The sequence below is a fragment of the Dermacentor andersoni genome, chromosome 11 (assembly GCF_023375885.2).
Source record: "Dermacentor andersoni chromosome 11, qqDerAnde1_hic_scaffold, whole genome shotgun sequence".
Taxonomy (NCBI): domain Eukaryota; kingdom Metazoa; phylum Arthropoda; class Arachnida; order Ixodida; family Ixodidae; genus Dermacentor; species Dermacentor andersoni.
The window spans coordinates 47,263,884-47,269,519 of record NC_092824.1 but is presented as its reverse complement, the minus strand read 5'-3'; the positions used below and the strand labels follow the sequence as shown (position 1 = coordinate 47,269,519).

General features: G+C 42.9%; 1 long non-coding RNA gene across 1 annotated transcript; it reads right to left on the bottom strand.

Moving 5' to 3' along the window:
- Positions 1-260: 260 nt before the first annotated feature.
- On the bottom strand, positions 261-5,349 carry LOC129381619 (uncharacterized). The gene is made up of 3 exons (XR_011890931.1): positions 5,095-5,349; positions 3,460-3,691; positions 261-352 (listed from the first exon to the last, which is right to left on the bottom strand). It is a non-coding gene; the product is annotated as an uncharacterized lncRNA (long non-coding RNA).
- Positions 5,350-5,636: the final 287 nt, after the last annotated feature.

The window sequence follows — 5,636 nt, the reverse complement described above, 5'->3', positions numbered from 1 at the left end:
ACGTTTTAGGCATATTCAAACGGGCCTGACGTATAGTGACGCAAAAGTGAGCTTTTTCATTCAAAGCGCCACTAGCTTTGCTTGTGTCAACGGCAATGTCCGGTCATCAAAGTTTCTGAATAAATCTGAAGAGGAGACAGGGAAGTGAGCAAAAATTGCCTTTTTTATTTGTTACGTGGAGGTTCAAATTACCACTTAGTAACACCATTTTGCATTTCGGATCATCCATCTCTTTCCGTCGATTGATGCAGTGCTTTACAAACACCAAGTGGTACTGCCGGTCTTTTTTCTTCAGTATCTTGTTGTTGGTCATTATCTCGCGCTTGAAGATTATCGAATGAACATTCCAAGCCTGAAAGAGACGTTAAAATCTGATACAACTTGGGTAAACATTTTCTTTTTTCAGTCTATGTATCAATATTTTTCCTAAATAGAATATACACAGGATGGTTACAAGTGCTTGACTAAATTATATAAAGCGCTAGTCGTGGTGTGGGCTAGGCGTTTTCGCTTTCAATCTTGAGCTAACCGAGTTGCTTGGGGGACTGAACATCCCGCTTCGACTGCGACTTTCAAATCTAATGTATGTTTCATAGCATTTTCATTTATTCTACTACGCTCATCTCCTATGTTTCAGTGCTTGCCGCATTTATAAGCATGCAGTGACACTACCATAGGCGATTTAGGTGATGATGACAAGCTTGACGACAATGGGAGGGCGATTCTGAAATGGCCAAAATAGTATAACTACGACAGTGTAACAAGGACGACATCAGCACAAAGGTATGGCGACGAGTGTGTGGCAAAGAATGCGCGATGACGACGGACGGTAAGACGAAAATCAGATGACGCAGCCGAAGCGACGATGATGAAACGAGCCACAAGACGTCGCGATAAAGTTGTGACAAGGAATGCACAACGATGACTGTGTGAGGATGATGACACGAATGTCGATGGCGATGACTGAAGGGTGATAGCGTGATTACGGTGGAACGACGAAATAATATTTTCGCCGGTGGAAAGACGAAGAAGGCACGATGGCAATGGCCTGAAGACAATGATATGACGAGGATGGCGTGATGATGGCTGTATGACGACGGCTTCACGATGACTGTATGAGGAGAATCAGACGAGGATGACTATGCGATAACGATGTTGAGGGATGACCTTATTTCTACTATAGGACGACAGTGGCGTGACTATGAGGACATAACGACGACGGTGAGATGGAGACGGCTTGACGACGATGACGCATACAAAGTGGAACGACGACATAAGCATTGGCACATATCCGGTGACACGTAACAATTGGAATCGTATCCGGCAACATATTTGCAGAACTACTGTGAACGGTGCTAACGACGCAAAACTGAGCAACAAGTAAAGCCAGCGCTTTAAAGGCAGCGTTGCAAGACCTCTTCAGTATAACGTATAACAAGACCGCATCAACGGTGTCGCCACGAGGTACAATGCATTATTCATCGCCCACGTGTGCGTATATCTATAGTTATCCCGGCAAGTATTGCCCTGCCATCAGCTGTTGACGTATCAGCCGTTCAAAACGACGTTACAGTATAATACGACGTTACAGTAGAAACGTACGCCCGGGGCGCCTTTAGGTGTAAGCGTGAAAATACGCAGCAAGGGAGCGCTAGCGTCAAACACTAGAAAGTGCATAGAATGCAGCCTTGACACAAGCGAAGACGAGCAAAATGGCATGTGTTCCGCGGTAATCACCCACCACTGAAACCCAATTTCTATGGCGTTGCGCTCCTGAACTGGAGACCGCTGCAGCCACACTTTGGTGGCGGTGTCATCCAAAAATACTCGTTTGTTTAGATTGCGGTGTGAGTTGCCGAAATGCGGGTAGTAAAAATTTCTCCAGAGTCCACCACTACGGCGCGCTTGAGAAAAATATTGTGATTTTGGCGCGTGAAATCAGAATAAAGACTCTACGAAAGTTGTCGCTGATACTGCGCAACCATAGAACTCGAAGCTGAAATAATTTTTAGGTTTTTTTTTATATACGAGGAGAGTAAAAACGATGTCTCAGCGGGGGCGGCCGTGCATCCACGGTGGTATTTCACTACAACCTGCCGAGGCCATACGTTCAGTTCGTAGTTAACTAAGGGAAGAGGCCAAGAAAATTTGACTAGAAGTGGTAATTTCCTGTTTACGTGGAATTCGTGGTGTTGCTGCTATGCCACGATAAAGCACGGTGTATTAATAGTACAAATAAAATGAAAATTTGTATCATGGGGATAGTTTGATGCAGTAGCCCCATAATGAGGTCCATGAGGTCCAGAAAAGAATACACAAAAATTCAGAAGAAGTTCCTGACTTTCATGCACTAGGCCACAAAAGAAAGATACCTGTGTGCTTTAGAAATACCTTGAGCCGAGATTATACAGTGAATATTTGTGGTACGTGCAACTTGGACGAACTCATTGGCACTACATTGTCGGCAACATTCGATGTAGTATATTCTATTCGGCTAGAAAGCTACTTACCTAAAAGTTCGAGGGGTACGCAGAGAAGTGTTTACTTTAAAATGGCAACTTGCTGCTAAGCTTTTATTACTTTCTCCCACCAACTGCTGGCTTATAAATTTTTAAAATAATTTCACAACCACGAGGTTGTTCGAGTGTACTCTTTTTGTACATTCCGTCTCAATGGCTTGTGAAGTACGTATGAAAAGATAAATTAATTTGAGGACATTTGACTGATCCAGAGATCAACGAACGAGCGCTAGAATTATCTAACGGAATAGCACTTGATATTGTACAACCACTGAAGTCGATGTGCCTATGTGAAGCAACATTACCTTTTGGCTTGACGGCAAAACTGTAGGAAGTAATTATGCCCACACCGCTAACGGTAAATTGTTTGTACTCTTAATACAAAGTTGGGCCGCATGTTGCGCTAGCGTGTAATATTACCTTATGATACATTGAGGAAATGGTCACCCCACTTGATGAAGAGATATTACTGATGTTCCTTCTATTGTATAATTCGCAGAAGCTAAGTATCTTCTTGGAAATGTCTTCAGTAAAAATTTATGGTCATTTTGGTAAATAAAGGGGATTCTTATCGGCGGGTCCTCCCAGAAATGATTTTCGTTAGTTGGCTTCTCAGGTTTAATTGCTTGAATGCTTTGAACGTGCACACAACACAACCTACTTGAGTTCATCCCCTAACTTCTGTTATGCTTTAAATTTTTTACGCTTGCAATGTACAACGTTTGCATCAAAAGCAGATAGCTATGAAATTTTCGCCTAATGTTCACAACAGGCTGTCGCTATCGGAGATAGACATCTACAATAACATAGTGATATACACGGAGACGCCAATGCAGATAGTGACACGACACTAAACATAATGCTGTATATCTTTTTCAAACAAGCGTTATTGCTTGGTCATGAGAGTGTGCAAAAAGGCCACAACTGAGTTAGCACGTACCTGTAGCACAAGGGCACTTTTTGTCGTATGGTGGACTGTACTCTTGTTTAGCCTTCGCTTGAAGCTCACTGTCTTCTCTACATGAGGGCTGTATGTCTTCAACAAGTGTCGCATTGGAGCACTGCTCGCGCTCTTGACTTAGTGGTGCACATACCGTTCCATCCGTGTCGTTGAACCGTACGCAGCACATCTTTGGACCACACTCTTGATTGCCATCACATGACTGACCTACCTATGTAAAGTAAAACATTTCGTAAAGTTGTATCACCCGCCGTGATTGCTCAGTGGCTATGGTGTTGGGCTGCTGAGCACGAGGTTGCGGGATCGAATCCCGGCCACGGCGGCCTCATTTCGATGGGGGCGAAATGCGAAAACACCCGTGTACTTAGATTTAGGTGCATGTTAAAGAACCCCAGGTGGTCGAAATTTCCGGAGTCCTCCACTACGGCGTGCCTCATAATCAGAAAGTGGTTTTGGCACGCAAAACCCCATAATTACAAAGTTGTATCAATTCAATTTGCTAGCAACGTTGTGTGCACTTTAGCGCATGTCCTGTCGTCTTTCATGTCCTGTCAATCCAGCGCTATGACTTCAATGGATGCAACAAACCAACTAGTCCAAACATCTGCACTCCTGGAGTTCTGTGCACTGCCAGTGATGTTTACACATGGCTACAATTAAATTTGCTACAGGGTGCAGGCTAAAAACTAGGGAAGGTAACTTGAGCTTCAGCCCCTAGAAGGTTCAACAGAAACAGTGAACACGAATCAGAAATGTTACAAAACGGCGTAGTATGCTACATGCCACAAATCTTTGCTGACGTGTGTACTTATTGTACCGCAAGCGTGTTTTACGGGCACGTATATTTTGATAGGAGACTTTACACGTACAGATATTTACTTTTCTTTCAATAGATCCGTAATTTGAGCATTGCTCTTCGAAGTATGCCTGGGGCACATGTACACTGTAGCAGCCTTGCACACTGCAGCAGGGTGATGTAAGAGTCAAAGCGACGATGCTTTATTGTGTAGTGTGCATAACAGGCCCGTTAATCCCTTTTTCTCGCCATTCATTCAGAAGCAAGCCCTGCTGAACTAACTTTTTTTTTACTTTGCCTAAACTCTTGATCACCCTTAATCAGACACTAAAATATAACAAGAACCACAATTTTGCCCTTCGTTTTCCTTTTTTGAAGATATTTTAAAGCATCCGGATGGGCTTTCATTGTGAAAGCACATTGCAGGTGTTCATAGACAATAAAAAAAGAAGAAGCAATACTTAAAATCCTAGAAAAATCTTGCAATGAAAACTTAAATTCTTGGTGCTTTTGCGTAATTTCTACGACCCTCAGCTAACATCATACTTGTCAAACTAAGGAAAGATATGGAAACCGACACCTATTCAGGATTATGTAGAAGGCATTAAACATAAGAGTAGGCAGATAAACAATGTCCCTCAGCCGTGCGAGGGAAATTGGGAAAAGCAGGCGTTGTCATTTGTATTTACTGCTCACTGTAGCGTGAGTAGCTACCATTGTGTAAGGATTTTACTTGCTATGCAAATGCCAAATGTGATTGCTCCGAAGTGTGGTCACAGATATTACAATCATGAAAGAAATGAAAAATTGACACTTACCTTTGGCTCAGTTGCTGTAGTTATTGCTTCAACACTCAAACTTTGCGCTGTAGTAATGTAGACGAGCATAATTACCGCGCTCAATACCGTAGACATGCAGGTGCGCAAATGTTTGTTGTTCATACTTTTTTATGCCTTTTGAGGAGAACGTTAGTGCCTCAAACTATCAAATATGAGCGCAGTATAATGAATAAAAGAAGAGGGCTTATTTCTCTTTTATAGTCTGTCACTGAACCACTCGGAAAAATTTTTAGTCCCTCGTATACATATCGGAACAACGTTTGTTCTGAGTAATGACATCTGTGCTATGACTAATGAGCCGAGATATGCACATGGATGAGTTGATTCACTCAAAAGGTTAGGAACGACGTACATGTCCTTCGGAAAAACATATAGTGATTTCTCCGCCAAAATTCTATGAAATACCGACCCGTGATCTTCAGAGACACGATAGGTGTTTTGCATAGAAGACTTTCATCTTGGCCGTCCGGCAAGCCGAAGATACCACACGAGTCCACGGACTTCGAGCCGCCACTTGAGGC